General features: G+C 44.3%; 1 protein-coding gene across 3 annotated transcripts in view; it reads left to right on the top strand.

Moving 5' to 3' along the window:
- The first annotated feature begins 6,210 nt into the window (after positions 1 to 6,210).
- The window catches only part of STK38 (serine/threonine kinase 38), a 51,879-nt gene continuing 38,965 nt past the window's right edge, over positions 6,211 to 19,124 (top strand). For 2 of the 3 annotated variants that reach the window (XM_027057877.2, XM_015069808.3), the window contains exon 1: positions 16,382 to 16,673. The gene's annotated coding sequence lies outside the window, so the exon portion shown is untranslated. Of the gene's footprint in view, positions 6,458 to 16,381; positions 16,674 to 19,124 lie in introns of those variants that run through there. The other variant, XM_053222891.1, reaches the window with a different exon arrangement.

A 19,124-nucleotide genomic window follows, 5' to 3' on the forward strand; every position in this document is an offset into this window, starting at 1 on the left:
CCAATACTGCTTTCAGCAAACTTGCTAAGAAGGATATTTGGGGGGAAGTTTGAAATTTTTTTTAACGTTTATTTATTTTTGAGACAGAGAGAGACAGAGCATGAATGGGGGAGGGTCAGAGAGAGGAAGACACAGAATCCGAAACAGGCTCCAGGCTCTGAGCTGTCAGCACAGAGCCCGACGCGGGGCTCGAACTCACGGACCGCGAGATCGTGACCTGAGCCGAAGGCGGCCGCTCAACCGACTGAGCCACCCAGGCGCCCCAGAAATTTGAATATAGTTGGGATATCAAATCAAACGAAAGTCTACAGGAGTGAAGAGAAAGAGATTGTTGACTGAAAAAAAGGTTCACAAAATAATATGTAGGATATAATTTTATTGAATTAAAAACTATGTATATAAAAAAAAGATACAAATTGATGTTAACTAAGATCTTAACAGCGGTAATCTCTGGTAATGGGATGATGCTATTATGTTTTTGCTTAGTTGGATTTTCTAGCTTTCTACCCTTACCCTGGACATGCATGATTTTATAATAATAAAACATTATTTTTAAAGGAACATTAGGATTACATGAGACATATAATTTTTTTCTTAGATTTTTATTTAAATTTTTAAAAAGTCTTTATTTATTTGTTTTTGAGAGGGAAAGACAGAGTGGGAGTAAGAGAGGAATAGAGAGAGAAGGAGGCACAGGATCTGAAGCAGGCTTCAGGCTCTGAGCTGTCAGCACAGAACCAAACGTGGGGCTCGAACTCATAAACTGTGAGATCATGGCCTGAGCCGAAGTCAGACCCTTAACCGACTAAGCCACCCAGGGGCCCCACAGATTTTTATTTTTTATACATTCTTGTGACATTTCCCTTTGTAGGGGGCAGGAGCTTAGAAAGATGAGCTTTTCAAATGATTCCATCCGAAATATACATTTGAAGCAAACAATATCGAAACAACCAGTGGGCAGGTGTAAAACATTCCATTAATACTGTTTTGTCTACCTAACAGTAAACATTGGTTCTGTCCCAAACCACAAAATTGATTTTGTGGTCTCCAGAGCAACTTGTTTTAAAGGGCACAAATAATACAAACAAAACATCTGGACTACATTAAGCACACCTATGATTACTTTCGTAGGTCTACCACCATGGTAATAACTAACATTTACCGTGTGCTCACAAGGTGCCCAGTATGCTTCTAATGGCTTTGGTTGTATTCATTCACAGGTTTTCAAAACTTTTGGATGGTGACTCACAGCAACATTTTACAGAGTAATACAGCACACTCATACATATATACATAGTTTCATACTATATACAACGGAAACGGAAACGAAACTTTCAGAAAACAATTATGGGAGTGGTGCTGGGTGGCTCAGTCAATTGAGCATACGACTTTGGCTCGGGTCATGATCTCACGATTCATGGGTTCAAACCCCACATTGGGCTTTGCACTGATAGCCTGCAGTCCACTTCAGAGCCTCCACCTCCCTTTCTCTCTCTGCTCCTCCCCTGCTCGTGCTTGTGCTCTCTTTCAAAAATAAATAAACATGAAAAAAAAGACCAATCACTTACCCTATGTGCAATGCAATCTGATATCTTCTATTTAAAAAAACAAAAATGCTGGGGGCTACTGGGTGGCTCAGTCGGTTGAGCGTCCGACTTCAGCTCAGGTCATGATTTCACTGTCCGTGAGTTCAAGACCCTCATCGGGCTCTGTGCTGACAGCTCGGAGCCTGGAGGCTGCTTCGATTCTGTGTCTCCCTCTCTCTGCCCCTCCCCTGCTCAAGCTTTGCCTCTCTCTCTCAAAAATAAACAAACAAAAAAATTTTTTTTTAAATGCTGGTTAACTCATTAAATTGATTTCATGATTCACTAATGGTTCTTGACCTACAGTTTGAAAAACCGTTTTAACTCGTTTAATACACACAGACATGCATAAATTCCTATGCAGTAGGAACCATTATTGTACCTATTTTTCAGAAGAGGAAACTCTGGCACAGAGAGGTTAAGTAACTTGCCTAAACACACAGCTAAAGATGAAGTGGGAGAACCAGAATTCTAACCCAGGGAGTCAGTGCCAAAGCCTGTCCTTTGAACCACTCTCTCATATGCCTCTCATCCCACCAGCCACATGGTGACAGATGAGTCTCGGCTGATATGTGTTTCTGATTCCACAAACAAGTGACTCACATAGTATTTGAACAGGGTATTGGCATATTTGACATTATGCAGATTTAGGGAGCATAATTTCTGACTTTTGCATTTCATGATGAACAATAGTTCTGTGTGAAGAGCATAGGCTTCAAAGTCAGATAATTCTAGGCTCCACATCAGGAACAGATCCAGATTTGGTGAGGACTGAATTCTATACAATATTGAAAGCTCCTCTTAAGGAGAAGACTAAAGCTTATGCATGCAATATTAGGTGCAGGTCCTTGAAAGAGTTCCATGTAAGACAGGGTACCTTGAATGTCCTTAGTTTCATTAGCTTCCCATTTAATTTGCCTCTGTCTGCCCTTTATTAGCCTTTTATTTCTGACATTCAGTTTTCAAATCTCTGAGATAGGATTAACAATACTTGTTTCTGGGGCACCTGGGTGGCTCATTTGGTTGGGCGTCTGACTCTTGATTTTGGCTCAGGTCATGATCTCAAAGTGTGTGGGATCGAACCTCAGGTCAGGCTCCATACTGAGCCTGCTTGGGATTCTCTCTCCCTCTCTCTCTGCCCCTGCCCCACTCATGCTCTCTCTCTCTCTCTCTCTCTCTCTCAAAATAAATAAATAAATGGTAAAAAAAAAAACCCAATTCTTGTTTCTTACAGATGCCAGAAAATGAGCTCGAGGGCCCAGCACGATGTCTATTGAGTAGGTATGCAATAACTGATTGCTAATAGTAATAATACAATAATAATGATGATGATGAAAAAAATAGAATTTCTCAATTAGGAGCCAGTTTTTGAGCAGGATTTTGAAATTAAAAACATGACACGGAGAAAATTATGTTGTCAGTTCATTTAAGCCTCAGCTCTGCAACTCAGCTCTCCCCAGAGTCCAATTATTTCAGTTTTCTCCAATGCTCTCTCTCCAAAGAGAAGTCTAAGTGAGCATAAAAACAGCTTCCAAAAACAAAGGCAGATAGAGAGAGTATCATGGGAGAAAGTCATCTGCAGGGGCCCCCAAAGGCCAGATTTCCATTGCGCGGATGTCAACAAGAAGAAAAGATATTAATCGGCCAAAGAGAGCCAGATCTCAAGGTGCATTTTGGTGTTGAGAGAGAGGCAGCTGGACAGACCCCATCCTGGTCTGTGTCAAGTTTTAGCCACCTACAGGCAAACATTTGGTGCTTTGTTGTTCTGTTGTGTCCTAAAGGATTATCACAAAGCAAGAGGCCTCTGGAGTTGGCTTCCTGCCCCTTGAGAACCAGCAGTATTTGAAGAAAAAGCATGAGGTCACTTTGCCTTTGACTTGCATCTTAAATCCTCCTCCCAGGGTTTGAGATTCTAAAAAAAAAAAAAAAAAAAAAAAGAAAAAAAGAAAAAAAGTGTGTGTTAATACAGAGTTACTTGAAAATATAATGGGAGTCTTTCTCAAACATGTGGCTTCTCCTGGTTATCTGTGGGTTTTTTTGTTTGGGGTGATCATGCTGTTTCATTTAGGTCATACACAATAAATGGGGACATGTGGGAAGACCAAGGTCAGAATGGTAGGAGGTATTTAGATTAATTAGGTAATTAAGGGGAGATATGTGGGTGATCATTAACTTTCTTGCTAGCTACATTTGGGCACAAGCACATGTTTCATTTTCCCTAATATTTATAAATGACTCATACCCTCTGCAATTCAACAATCACAAAATCTTCACATTTTGCTCCAGAAATTTCTCTGTGTAACGCTGAAGATCAAACAACCCTTCTTTTTCTAACTCTCTGGAAAAACGATTTTTTTTCCCCTTCTGCCGTATCTGTTTATCTACTAAAGACATCAGGAAGTTCTGGATTCATCTATTATCTCCAAATCCATATTTCCCCAGATTCTCAATATCCCTACCATTGTGTCAGGAGGCTACTTTGGAATATCAACTGATGGCTCTTGTCCCCAGGATTTTGTCCCCTGCATGACCTTTTCCCCCATTGGGTGAACTAAATCTTTGTGGTCTCAATTCAGGCAAGGGTGGGCCCAGCTAAAAGAGGAGTCTTTTCGTGACTTTGCAGCCAGGACCCTGAGGGAAACAGAAAAGACTCAGGTGAAAAGACAACACCCAAGGTTTGGAAGAATCTACTTGACCTCTACATGAGATCAGGGTCCCCTGACTGAGGAGATGGTGAGTGGAGAATTCAGAAGCTTGTGTACTCCAGGCCCTGTTTTGTGTTCCCTACAACTGGGCCAGGCCTTCTGGGGTAGGGGTCAGGAACGAGGATGAGGGGAGGGAGCTTCTATAATTGTTTTGGTGGCTTCAGTGGTTGTCGTTAGGCGAAATTTCATACAAGGAGGTCGTGTGGCCACCATCAGGTCACTTGGGGACTGATGCTTCAATCATTTCCAATGGTTGCTTTGAACAAGGTCTGGAAAAACATAGGGGAAAAAATTAAATGTGTGAGGACAATGAAGGAAAGTATTCAGATACTTTCAAACTAGCATTCATGAGGACTGTGAGCTGTTGGTACTTTTCACCCGGGCAGCACATTAGGTGATATACAGGAGCAAAGAGCCACCCTCCCCTGTGCCTTGCCACCACAGCAGTCCCTGGAAATTAGATACAACTCAGAGGGAAAATCTGGGGGGTGCAGAATGAGCCTAACACATCTAATTGCAATCTGTGATAATTGCTACTCAGGCAAAACAGGGAACTGTGCAGACAGGTCTGGGGGAACGGGGAAGGTTGCCTTGTGCGGAGACCTGAAGGGTGAGTTAGAGAAAACTAGGTGTTGGTGAAGGTAGAAAGCAAACATGGTCCTGGGGCTGGCATTTACCAGGTGAGCCACCCCGAACCGTTTATGAAATGTTGTCATAAGGAAAAGAACAATGGAACGAGGAGAAGGGACAGGCCAATACTGATGAATGCTGCAGAGAGGTCCAGCAACGTGAAGACCATTGGATTTAAAGAATACAGAAGACACTGGTGTTGGCTTTGTCAAGGCTGGTCTCAGCAGACTGCGGGATGAAGGCAGAATTGCATTGGGAGACATGTGGGAGGTATAGAAATCAAGATGGTAAACAGAGACACCTCATGAAACGTGGCTGGGAAGGGAATGGTAAAGCGTAGTAGGTAGGAGTCCAATATGGGGTCAAAGGAAGAGGATTTTAAAGCTTTTTTTTTTTTTAATTTTTAAATTTTTTTAGTTTATTTTGAGAGAGAACACGAGAGGGGGAGGAGCAGAAAGAGAAGGAGAGAGAATACCAGCGCAGAGCCTGACGTGCAGCTCGGACTCAGGAACCACGACCCTATGACCTGAGCCTAAACCAAGTCAGCGGCTTAACTGAGCCGACTGAGTCACCCAGGCGCCCCAAAGAGGCTTTTTTTTTTTTTTAATTTTTTTTTCAACGTTTATTTATTTTTGGGACAGAGAGAGACAGAGCATGAACGGGGGAGGGGCAGAGAGAGAGGGAGACACAGAATCGGAAACAGGCTCCAGGCTTTGAGCCATCAGCCCAGAGCCTGACGCGGGGCTCGAACTCACAGACCGCGAGATCGTGACCTGGCTGAAGTCGGACGCTTAACCGACGGCGCCACCCAGGCGCCCCCCAAAGAGGCTTTTAAGTCGGAGGTTCTTTGAACATGCATTAACATTGCTAGGAAGCAGCAAGAGTGGGTAAAGGAGAGCGGATAGGGAGGGTGGACACCCAGTTGCAAAGGACCCCTGAGGGACTAGAAGTGACACAAACTGAAGCCCATGTAGGAACTCGGCCTAACCAGGAGGAGAAAAGCCTGAGAGTGCAGATGTCTGTAGATTTGGTGGCAGAAGGCGAGGGAACTGTCTGATGGTCTCTGGGAAGCGGGAAGTGATAGAATCTGCTAATTGGGGTGTGTTGGTGGGTGGGGAGGTTGGTAAAATCAAAGAATTGAAGAAGGTGAAAAAGATTTGAAATAGCTAGTAGCGCGGGTACAAATTCCAGACGCACACTAAACCCCCTTCTATTTCAGTGTTTTTATTCCGATTTCGAGTCCTCACTCCTCTAGGTGGCAGACGCTTCATCTGGGTCGGTTCCAGGAGAGCCGATGGAGAGGCAGTCTGATTCATGAGTGTGGGGCTCAGAGGAGGGCTGTGGGCTGAAAACACCAATCTGGGAGGCATCAGAACACAGTTTGCCCAGGAGTCACTGACGTGGCTCAGGGGGAGAGAGGAGGACACAGAGCTAAGCTTGGAAAAGCTCCAACATCTAAAGGTCCAGAAGAGGAAGAAGCAGCCGAGGAGATGCAGAGACAGGAAGAAAAGCCCGAGAATGTCATATCACAGAACTAAGGCAAGTGAATATTTTAAGCAAGTGAAATAGGAGGTCGACTAAGATTAGGATTATAAAATATCTGTGGGAGTCAGATCTTCTTTCTTTGGGTTGGGGGAACAACGACAACAAAACAGTGAGAAGACATAATAGTACCCATAATGACTACTTTTGATCAAGTTCCCAGTGCCTGATTATATTATTCAACCAGCTAATCGATCAGTCACGTTCACGAGAACACACCATGTGCCAAACTCTGCTATGGACAGTGTTTCCTCCCCAGGGGCTCATCAGGGACCCTCAATCATTCCAATGATCACACAATAAAACATGACAATATTTCTACATCCCCTGTGGTGAATGGTGGATGAGGCTCCCGAGGCTGCCTGGGCCCCTTTGGCTACACTGAGGGCTGGGAGATGAGGTATTCCCTGCCTCTGGTCAAGGTTTTTCCTATTCTTTTAATAAGTATGATGGCAGAGGAGCTTTATTGTTGTGAGGGCAGAGCTGGGAACCACCCAGAGGAAGAGCTGCCCGTGGTCATTAGGGGGGTAGTCAGAGCTTCGGAGAATGAGGGAGGTTTTAAAAGTTAGGTGCTTAAAAAAAAAAAAAGCTACATTAGATTGTTCAGCTTTCGGTAATGAGAAAGGAGTAGGGAGAGAGAGAGAGTGGGAGAGACAGGGAGAAAAACTTATTCTAAAAATTAGACAGAGGCAAAAACTTATTCTAAAAATTCGGAAGAGGGCACCTGGGTGGCTCAGTAGGTTGAGTGTCCAACTCTTGAATTCGGTTCAGGTGATGATCTCGGGGTTACTCCTGCTTAAGATTCTCTCTCTCTCTTCCTCTGTCCCTCCCTCCTCCCCCTTCTAAAAAAAATAAAAATAAAAATTAGGAAGACTAAGCTTTGAGGGTCTTGATGCAATCTGAGCTTCAACCTTAAGAGTTAGGAGGTGAAAATACTTGCGAGTTTCTGTCTGGCACAAGTTGGCCTGTAGGTGCTGATACCTTCTCTGATTGTGCATTGTGCACAAAGGGAAGCACCTTGAGAGAGAATCTTCCTCCTACAATAGAGTGCAGCTGAAAATAGGACTTCAGGGATGAAATCAGACTGTCAGTGGAATAATAGAGTTCACTATTGAAAAGAACCCCTTTTAGATGAATTCGTTTTGGTATATCTGTCACTGAACCATTATATAACCCTAAACAAATGAGGCAGTTTTATTTGCCTTGACATGAAAGGATTTCTGGGGCACCTGGGTGCCCAGTAGGTTAAGCATCCGACTGTTGATTTCAGCTCAGCTCGTGATCCCAGGGTCATGGGTTTGAGCCCTGTGTCAGGCTCTGCACTGTCAGTGCAGAACTTGCTTGGGATTCTCTCTCCCTCGCCCTCTGCCCTTCCCCCGCTAATGTGCACGTGTGCGTGCTCTATCTCTTAAAGAAGAACATTTTAGGGGCGCCTGGGTGGCTCAGTCGGTTAAGCGTCCGACTTCAGCTCAGGTCACGATCTCGCGGTCCACGAGTTCGAGCCCCGCATTGGGCTCTGGGCTGATGGCTCTGAGCCTGGAGCCTGCTTCCGATTCTGTGTCTCCCTCTCTCTCTGCCCCTCCCCCATTCATGCTCTGTCTCTCTCTGTCTCAAAAATAAATAAACGTTAAAAAAAAAATAAAAAAATAAACTCCTTAGCACAGCTGGTCTAGGCCTTTAGAAAAAAAAAAAAAGAAAGAAAAACATTTTTAAAAAGGAAAAAAAAGGATTCCCGAGATGATTTTCTTTTATTTAATTTTTAACGTTTATTTATTTTTTTAGAATTTTTTATGTTTATTTTTGAGAGAGAGACAGAGTGTGAGCAGGGGAGGGGCTGAGAGAGAAGGAGACACAGAATCTAAAGCGGTCTCCAGGCTCTGAGCTGTCGGCACAGAGCCTGATGCAGGGCTCAAACCCATGAACTGTGAGATTATGACCTGAGCCGAAGTCAGATGCTTAACCGACTGAGCCACCCAGGTGCCCTGTTTATTTATTTTTGAGAGAAAGACAGAGCGTGTGGGGGGCGGGGGGGCAGGGGCAGAAGGAGCGAGACACAATCTGGAGGAAACTCCAGACTCTGAGCTGTCAGCACAGAGCTGGACATGGGGTTCAAACCCACCCACAAACTGTGAGATCATGACCTGAGCTGAAGCCGGACACTTAACTGACTGAGCCACCCAGATGCCGCACCAAGATGGTTTTCTTTAGTGAAAAGTACAAGGTGCCAAACCGTGTTTAGAATGCTATTTTCAGGGCACCTGGCTGCCTCAGTCGGTAGAGCATGTGACTCTTGATCTTGGGGTCGTGAGTTCAAACCCCACTTTGAATGTAGAGCTCACACACACACACACAAAATAGAATGCTGTTTTCAAAAAAGGATATATATGGATATGTTTGCGTATGCAAAAACTATGGAAACAAGAAACTAAGGAGAAAACCGGCCCACAGGGCGGAGAGCTTGGTCACCAGGGATGAAAGTGGGACATTTGCATTGTATACTCTTTCGCATTTTGTACCAAGTATAAGTATTATTTATTTAATAAACAAAATATATGTAAATACATGAAAGTTGCCTTTGGTGAATCATTTTGCAAGGTTCATTTGTAGTGCAAACAACCACTCCCTCATTTGCTTTGGAAATGTTGACATTTCTGTCCTGGATTTTCTTAAAGCATGAAATACCAGAGTCTACAAACCACACCCTGAGTGTTCTAAATTTGAGGTCACTGACAAAACCAGCCATGCAAGTGTGACTTTCCAAAAGGCCAAACATTGTCAAGAGAAGCAGAGTGAGTAGCAGGGGGCTTAATGCATGCCCAGCATCTGACAAGTTCAGAGGAGTGGGTGGAAGTAGGACAATATCCTTTCTTTATAAATGGGGAACCTGGAGGCACCTGGGTGGCTCAGTCGGTAAAACGTCCGACTTCGGCTCAGGTCGTGATCTTGCGATTTGAAAGTACCAGCCCCACATCAGGCTCTGTGCGGACAGCTCAGAGCCTGGAGCCTGCTTCCGATCCTATGTCTCCCCCCCCTCCCCGTCTCTGCCCTTCCTCTGCCTGTGCACTCTCTCTCTCTCTCTTAAAAATAAATACATAAACATTTATTTATTTTAATGTTTTTATTTATTTTTGAGACAGAGAAAGACAGAGCATGAACCGGGGAGAGGCAGAGAGAGAGGGAGACACAGAATCGGAAGCAGGCTCCAGGCTCTGAGCCATCAGCCCAGAGCCCGACGCGGGGCTCGAACTCACGGACCGCGAGATCGCGACCTGAGCTGAAGTCGGACTCTTAACCGACTGAGCCACCCAGGCGCCCCAAATACATAAACATTTAAATGGGGAAACTAAAGCCTGAAGGGGAAGACACGTGCCTAATAAAGAGATCATGCCATTTGTGTCAATAAGGGAGAAAATGACTCTATATGCGTATGTGCGTAAAGAACTCTGGAAGGAGGGGCACCTGGATGGCTCAGCTGGAGGGGCATCTGCTCTTAACCTCAGGAGGGTGAGCTTGAGCCTCATGTTGGGTATAGAGATTACCAAAAACAAACAAACAAACAAACAAACAAACAAACAAAATTTTTAAAAAGAACTCTGGGAGGAAACACAAAACACTAATAATATCAATGGCTAATTATGTGGAAATGGAAGGTGAGAAGTGGGAGGGAGGGAGACAGAGGAAGGAATGAGATTTTCATTTTGAACTTGAAAGAATCCTTGATCTATTTTTTTGAATAGAACCCTGTTTTAAAACTTTATAAGGAGAGAGGCACCTGGGTGGCTTAGTCAGTTAAGCGGCCGACTCTTGATTTCGGCTCAGGTCATGATCAGGTTCATCAGTTTGATGAACTGTGTAAGGTCCTTTGCTGACAGCATGATCTGTTTAGGATTCTCTCTCTCCCTCTCTTTCTGCCTCTCTGCCCCTCTCTCTCTCAAATAAATAAATGTTAAAAAAAAACACTTTATAAGGAGAGATGGGCCATGACATCTACATGACTTAAAAATTCAGTTTTCAGGGGCACCTGGGTGGCACCATCAATTAAGCGCCTGTTGATTTTGGCTCGGGTCGTGATCTCACTGTTGGTGGGTTTGAGCCCCGTGTTGGGCTCTGTGCTGGCAATGCAGAGCCTGCTTGGGATTCTCTCTCTCCCTCTCTCTCTGCTCTTCCCCCAATCATGCATGCTTTCTCTATTTCTCTTTCTCAAAAAAAAAAAAAATGAATAAAAATTAAAAATAAATAAATTAAAATGTTTTCAGTTTTCAAGGAAGGTATCATGAAGCTGTGGTCTCAGAGATAAAGAATGTGATGTTGAAACCACAGGTCAAATCCTGCTGCTTCAAATGCCAATGACTGTGACTGTCTGAATTATTTTATCATATTGAGATTTGTTTGAGATAGTATGGGCCATCAGCTGGCTTAGATCTCATTTTTGATATTAGGCAGATTTGTCAAAATCATGTAATAATAGCCCATTGCTAGTTTGTGGATTCAGTCGTATGGAAAGTCACCAGAGGGGAGGAGAAAGATCAGTGGACAGGAAGTCAAGAAACCTGCCTCTAATGGAACTTTGCAATTTAATGTACCTGTGACTGTGGGCAACTTAATTCCAATCCATAGACCTATATCACATTTGTAAAATGGAAGGATTAGTTGAAGTGATCTCTAGGTTTCTTTTTAGCTTGGATATTGGGTTTTGAAAGCTTTATTCACAATTTAGAACTAAAGGGGAATTTATGAGATCATATTTCAAAGCCAGGAAGTAGTAACAGTCTGTTGGCTCTTTTGCTCCTTTGATCAGAAGCTACAGAAGAACTAGTGAGTGATCTTGGCCTCTCTCTCCTATAACCACACACCCACACCCTGATGGCAAGTATCTAGATGTGTTCCTCAGAGCGTCTGTTTAGGGAAATGCTAACTAATGTTCTATGAGACATCAAATACATTTATGGCATCTTGTATAATAAACGTTCCTGATGGAGAGTCACAATGCTATTAAACGTCCTGAGAAGGCCTGCCATAAGGAAACTCACATAATTTTACTTAACCCAGCATGTTTCAAACATACGGAAATAGAACACTTTGGCATATCCTATCCTCTGTTTGGAACAAATGAGATTCACACGCCTACATTTTTAGGGAATTTATGAGATCAGCTATCAGTTGGCAGTTAGGACAGTTCTGGGACCTCTGCAAATATGGGAATATCTAGTACATTCCTCAGGGAGCTTGGGAGTCTTGTGATTCTCACAGCTCTCCACCCCACCAGTTAAAAGAAAATCTTTCAACAGTGGGAGCCTCAGGACCTCCTTTGTTTTGCAGGGAAGTTCCCATCTAAGCAAGGAGGTCGGTGACATCCCTTTCACTGCTGGTTTTGATTTATTTTTGCTTTGGGGAACTTGTTTTCCTCACTCTTTTTGTTCAACAATTACTGTTCTCTTTCTTTCCTAGCTCCATAAGGTTTGTATAATTTCCTCCCTCCTAATATTTTCATTACCAAACGGGTAGGTGGGAAAGGTTCATGCATCATTTGGGTACTGAGCCTGCCGGTGCTTCACATCCTTCATTTGTTTTTGAGAGTTTTCAGTCTCAATTCCCTCAATTCCTGACTCATCAGGACACACACACACACACACACACACACACGCACACACACACATGCATGTGCATAGTCATTTGGAAAAAATTAATCTGTATTTCTTTTTTTAAAATAGTTTATTTTTTAATTTATATCCAAGTTAGTTAGCATATAGTACAACAATGATTTCAGGAGTAGATTCCTTAGTGCCCCTTACCCATTTAGCCCATCCCCCCTCCCACAATCCCTCCCGTAACCCTCTGTTTGTTCTCCATATTTAAGAGTCTCTTATGTTTTTGTCCCCCTCCCTGTTTTTATATTATTTTTGCTTCCCTTCCCTTATGTTCATCTGTTTTGTGTCTTTTTTTTTAATGTTTTTATTATTTATTTTTGAGAGAGAGACAGAGCGTGAGCAGGGGAGGAGCAGAGAGAAAGGGAGACACAGAATCTGAAGCAGGCTCCAGGCTCCAAGCTGTCAGCACAGAGCCTGATGTGGGCCTTGAACTCACGAACCGCAAGATCATGACCTGAGCCGAAGTCGGACACTTAACCGACTGAGCCACCCAGGCGCCCCCTGTTTTGTATCTTAAAGTCCTCATATGAGTGAAGTCATATGACATTTGTCTTTCTCTAATTTCACTTAGCATAATACCTTCTAGTTCCATCCACGTAGTTGCAAATGGTAAGATTTCATTCTTTTTGATGGCTCCATTGTGTGTGTGTGTGTATACATACACAAACATACATATACATACCATACATATAATATATATTATATATATATACATATATACACACACACACACATACACACACACATGCATACATATATATACTACATCTTCTTTATCCATTCATCTATCGATGGACATTTGGGCTGTCTCCATACTTTGCCTATTGTTGATAGTGCTGCTACAAACATGGGGGTACATGTGTCCCTTCGAAACAGCACACCTATATCCCTTGGATAAATACCTAGTAGTGCAATTGCTGGGTCGTAGGGTAGTTCTATTTCTAATTTTTTGAGGAACATCCATACTGTTTTCCAGAGTGACTGCACGAATTTGCATTCCCACCAACAATGCAAAAGGGATCCTCTTTCTCCGCATCCTCACCAACATCTGTTGTTGCCTGAGTTGTTAATGTTAGCTACTCTGACAGGTGTGAGGTGGTACCTTATTGTGGTTTTGATTTGTATGCTGAGTGATGCTGATGCTGAGTGATGTTGAGCATAAAATCTGTATTTCTGAAGACTTCTCAATTATTTTGGCCCCATCATTAAGCAGTTTAAAGAAAATACAAATCTCGAAGCAGGCAAAAACATACTATGCATTGGCGTACCTGTAAGTCTGAAACCAAGAAACAATACGAAAAGCTACTTTTTCACTTAGTTCCTTTTTTACTTTGAGGTTTTCAGGATTTCTGCCTAAGCAAACCACCTTAGTTTTCTTTTTAAGATTTTATTTTTAAGAAATCCCTACACCCAAAGGGGAGGTTTGAACTTACAACCCCAAGGTCAAGAGTTGCATGCTCCATGAACTGAGCCAGCCAAGAGGCCCCAAGATTCCCAGTTTTATAACAGGTTTATTTAAAAACTCTTGGAAAGCCAATAACCTGTTAGTATACCAAATTATTCTTCAACCCCATGGGACTTGAGTTACATGATATGATTAGCACTTTTTTGTAAGTAAGCTCTACGCCCAAAGCCCAAAGCGGGGGCTGGAGATTACAACCCTGAGATCAAGAGTTGCACACTCTGCCAACTGAGGTAGCCAGATGCCTCAAATATTAACACTTTATGTCTTACTCTTTTCCCCAGTTCCAGACCCACTAGCCTTTTCCTTCTCTAAACACTGCCCCAAATTGTTCTTTGTCCCAGGGAAATCACCTGTTTCTAATCCATCAGGCTGACCTGCCATAGCTTCACTGGCTGAAGCTCATCCTTTTGTCAAAGACCACATGGGGCACCTGGGGGGCTCAGCTGGTTAAGCGTCTGACTTCGGCTCAGGTCACGATCTCACTGTTTGTGGGTTCGAGCCCCGCATCAGGCTCTGTGCTGACAGCTCAGAGCCTGGAACCTGCTTCGAGTTCTGTGTCTCCCTCTCTCTACCCCTCTCCTGCTCACACTATGTCTCTCTCTACCTCTCAACAGGCATCTTACCCCTGACAGTGTGTGTCTCACCCACTGGAAGCAATGACATCAGTTGCCTCTGAATATTCCTTCCATGAGAAGATAGGAACCATCCTCAGCTCCTGCTAGCCCAGAGCTGCTCCAACTTTAACATGTATACAAATCCTGTAGGATTCAATTAAAATACATATTCTGATTTAGAAAGTCTGGGCAAAACTGAGATTTTACATTTCTTTTTTTTTTTTAAGGTTTATTATTTTTGGGAGAGGCAGGGAAAGAGAGAGTACACAAGCTGGGGAGGGGCAGAGAGAGACACACACAAACACAGACTCTAAAGCAGGCTCCAGGCTCTGAGCTGCAAGCGTGAAGCCCAACGTGGGGCTCGAACCCACAAACCGTGAGATCATGACCTGAGCTGAAGTCAGACGTTTAATTGACTAAGCCACCCAAGTGCCCCAAGATAATACTTTAATGCAATATTTAAAAAATAACAATTAATGTAAAAAAATGCATGATGAATAAAATATCAGCATTTAAAATAAAGACAGGATCCAACAACACCAGTATTAGAGCGAGGCAAGTAAGGCCAAATTCTATGGGTTGTAGGGTCAGACCACACTCAGTCTAGGGTGGGTATTAAGCGACTGGTGGCACTTAGGTTTTGTGCCTACTTCCTGGCCACAAGTGAGTCTGGAAGAGCAGCATATTCTGGCTAAGCTATTCTGAGGAAAACCTTAGTATTTATTAGAGTTAGGGTAGAGATAAATCACTATAGAACTATAGAGAATAGAGGACAAAATACCTCTCGTGAAACTGGGGAGGCTCCAAAGAAAAGATAAGGTTGGAGCTGGGGAAAAGGGAAAGCAGAAAGAATATTGGATTTGCAATCAGAAAATGGGGTTCCTTTCTTTGCTGCTTGCTTTACTAGCTGTGACAATTCAGGCAAGTCACTTTGTTTCTCTGAGCGTAACTCTTTATGTGTTTACACTTTATATGTAAAAACTCATCCTATGTGACGTGCCAAAGACTTGTGAGGATGAACTGAGATTAAATGAGTGAATGGGGTTTCTAAACTGAAAAGCACTATGCAAACATCTTGGACTGTTATTAAGTCCATAAGGAGGGACAGGATTTTGACAAAAGGCATTGAGGGAGAAGGGCCTTTGGGCAGAGAGAATGAAAGGTGAAGTGGTTTTTGTACGAGGCTAGACAAAAGGAAACTGGGCTTTGAAGACTAGGAAGATGAAAGCAGTCAAGGAATGCCTGTGTTTAAAGACCATTAAGGAAACAAAGCCCAGGACCCCAAGCTTGAAGGGTAAAACCAAGCTCTGTGGTCTCACAAGTACTCAAGAGTGAGACACCTTACTCTCACATTTTGCTTCCTAGATGGTCTTTTTGAAGGCAGGCAGGCACTATGTCTTACTTATCTTTGTTTCCAGAAGCCTGACACTTTCTGGCCAAGTGCACTGTGCTCCGTTCTCAAGGAATGAATGAGTGTCCGTCCAAAGGCTTGGGACCTCTACCCCAAGGGGTGGTACAGATTAAGTGGTTGGGTAGCTTTGAAAAGCAGGTTCTTCTGTGCACGCTGGGATGCTCTCCTGATAGCCTGGTGTTAAGAGAGCTCACCAGATCCTAGGTAAGGACGGCACTCTTAAGGAAGAGTAAGATGGGGCCAAGGGCTCTAGCCGTCTTATTGCTACGATGACTGAAAATCAAGGGAAGGTGGGGGGATGACGACTACACGTGTTAACATTTAATAGAACTACAGATGAGTGTGAACACGCAAGCACACACAGACGCACAAATGAGTGCACGGGAAACTGGTTAAATCTGAGTAAGGTCTGCAATCTAGTCAATTGTATTGGCGTGGTCAGTTGCATTGTGCCAATGTCAATTTCCTGGTTTTGACAATGTAGCATAGTTACGTAAGCCGGTGAGGGAAGCTGGGTGGGTGATGGGTATATCGAGACTTCCTTGTATTAATTTTACAGCTTTTTGGAAGTCTAAAATTATTTCAAAATAAAGCAAAGAAACCAGAAACAAATAGAGCCTCCCTCTCGAGCCCAGCCTCGCCCACCCCGACAGCGCCCCACACCTCACACTTCGCCCTCCGTACCCCCTCTCCTGCTCAGGTAAGGCGGGGGGAGCGGGAGCTGCAGGGCCGCGCACGCGCAGTCCTGAAATCGCCCGCCGCGTCTCTAGGAAGTCACGCTTGCGCAGTCTTGGCCCTTGCCCGCCGCGCCTGCCCCACTACGCGGCGGGGTACTCGGCCGCCTTGGCCCCTTCGCGCTGCCGTCTTTTCCGGCAGTTGGAGCGCTTCCTGTTGTCCTCACCCGCAACCGCCCCGCGGCCCGGACTCCAGAGTCCCTCAGGCGTCCCCTCGTCTCTTCTGGTCCGCCGGGTGCTGCCGCTGGGGCTTCGCCTGTCCGCCCGTCGAGAGACATCGCTGGCCGCGCCGGCGTCCGCGGCTGGTCGCCGCCCCCAGCCCTTCTTCCCCCGGGGCTCTGGTGAGTGTCTCGCTGCCACTGTCTTCAGGCCATCCCAGGCTTTTCCCCTCGTCTCCTCCCGACTCTTTTTGGGCTTCTCCCTTCCCGCCGACGCCCTCTTTCCAGCCCTGTCCTGTCGGCCCCTCGGCCGCCCTCCTCAGCCTCCTGACAGTCCCCCTCCTCTGGGTTTCCCCAGGGTCCCCTGTCAGTCCTCTCCACGTTTTCCCAGTCCCAGGCTCCCCACCCCATTCTTTCTTTCTTTCTTTTTGTGCAGCTGGGGCGGGGAGCCAGGCTGTCTCTCTTTTCCATGTTGCCAGCTTTGTCTACTCGTTGCAACAGCTCAGTCTCCTCTGGGACCTCAGTCATTGCCAGTTTTCACTTCTTTTGCTTTTTTTCTGGGGTCTGAGAACCTAAGAGCTGTTGTGTGAGGCAGAGGTGTGGAAAGCCCACCTTGGGGTGTGGTTCCTTTGAGTCTGCTCCCTTTCCGGTGGCTAGTCTTAGGGTACTGGGCTTCAGATCATCTTAAAATCACAGGAAAATTGAGTGGAGATTTTTTTTTTTTTTTTAAGAGTAGAAAAGAAAAGTCGATAAGGACGGGAGGAAAGTCTGTGTCAGAAAGTGTGTGGAACAGCTAGTAGAGAGACCAGATCTCCCGGCTGCACTTCGAATTGACGGAAAGACACAAAGAGACACTTGTTGTTTTTGAAACGTACAGAGGAAGGTTGGCGCGAGGTAGACCTTGTGCTTCCTCCCCCTTTCAGCTCACCTTGGCTCTGAATTCGGATTAGCCAGGCAGCAGATGTGGTTTCCCTAAACGTAAAACATGACCACGATAATGGGCTCCACTGTCTACCCCAGACATTCGAGAGCGAGAGCGGCTTGCTCACAAGGGGACCAGAGCACTATCCTCCAACTTTGTAGAGAAAACCACTTCACGTGCCAACTCCATCCCTACCAAACATACGTAGCCCCAGCTCCTAGTAATGGTCGTAAAAGATGAGTGCCTTCTTCGTAAATCTTTATAAGGTGCTTACTAAGTGCGTAGCATTGTGCATGAGACTGGAGAAGGATATTAAAAGTACTTGCTTCCCATTGGCTTACAGTTCAGGAGGAGAAATTAGGATGCGTGCTGCTGCTGCTTCTTCTTCTTCTTCTTCTTTTTAAAGTTATTTTTTGTTTACTTTTGAGAGGGAGAGAGGGAGAGAGAGAATCCCAAGCAGGCTTGTCAGCACAGAGCCCGACGTGGGGCTCGATCCCCTGCAAACTGAGATCAAGACTGGAGCTGAGATGGAGAGTCGGAGGCTTGACTGACTGAGCCACCCAGATGCCCCAAAGATGGATGACTGTTAAGGAGTAGTCTTAGCCTCCGTGTTCATTTGCCCAGATGGAAGGTTCTGGATTGTCAGTCACAAAGAAAGAATTAGTGAGAGAAGGGGTGTTCATAGAGGTAACAGTACCATTGTAAAGTCAGTCAGCCAGGCATAGCCATCTGGGTTGAATAAAACAGTGGTTTTCATGTGATCTGCTTTTATGTTTGCAGTACCTACCCCTGCCTTACAAAGATCCAGTTCTCTTATTAAATTTTTAAAACTTTTAAGGGGCTCCTGGGTGGCTCAGTTGGTTAAGCGTCGGACTTCAGCTCAGGTCCTGATCTCAAGGTTCGTGGGTTCAAGCCCTGCATCAGGCTCTGTGCTGACAGCTCAGAGCCTGGAGCCTGCTTTGGATTCTGTGTCTCCTTCTCTCTCTGCCCCTTCCCACGCACGTTTTGTCTCTCTCTGTCTCTCAAAAAAAAAAAAAAATAAATAAAAAAAAATAATAAATAAAAAAAACTTTTAAGAATTTCTCACCTACCTATTCCCTAATTCTGCAGAGTTGAAGAATGAAACAAACAGGGAAGGGACCTCCCGTAGTCTGTAGGTCAGGGCATGAAGGCTTGAATTGTCAAAAGCATAAGGGAAAGCTCTGTCTTATAAAAGGTACTTGGTTGACCCAGTAAACCTATAAATTGCTATAGGGCAATAGTAATTGTATCTTTTGATGAAAGGTTATTAGAATAGGCTCATCCTTTTATGAGTGAAGGAAGGGGAGGAGGAGGTTTTGGAGAAAGGTCAAAGGGAAGGAAGTGCAATCTTTGCTATTAGAGACTGTATGTGAAGGTTGAAAATCATTCTGCTAGAAAATTTGTTAGCCTATTATATGATCATCTTTGAGTACGCTTCATATCCTGTTGATCTTTTTAAAAGCTTAGGAAGCCATGCCAGTGACTTAAATGAGTCAAAACTTTCTCCACCCCAGTATTTATATACCTATCAATGTAAATGGAATTTTGTTCTTTAATTTTGTTGACAACTGACAAATCATTAACTTGCTCAACTTATGTTTATTAACCACTTATTATATGGAAGGTGCTCTTTGTCTTAGGTATAAACACTCTTCTAGTTGCATATCTATGTTAAAATAATTTCAGTTGTT

This window comes from Acinonyx jubatus, chromosome B2 (assembly GCF_027475565.1).
Source record: "Acinonyx jubatus isolate Ajub_Pintada_27869175 chromosome B2, VMU_Ajub_asm_v1.0, whole genome shotgun sequence".
NCBI classification, from domain to species: domain Eukaryota; kingdom Metazoa; phylum Chordata; class Mammalia; order Carnivora; family Felidae; genus Acinonyx; species Acinonyx jubatus.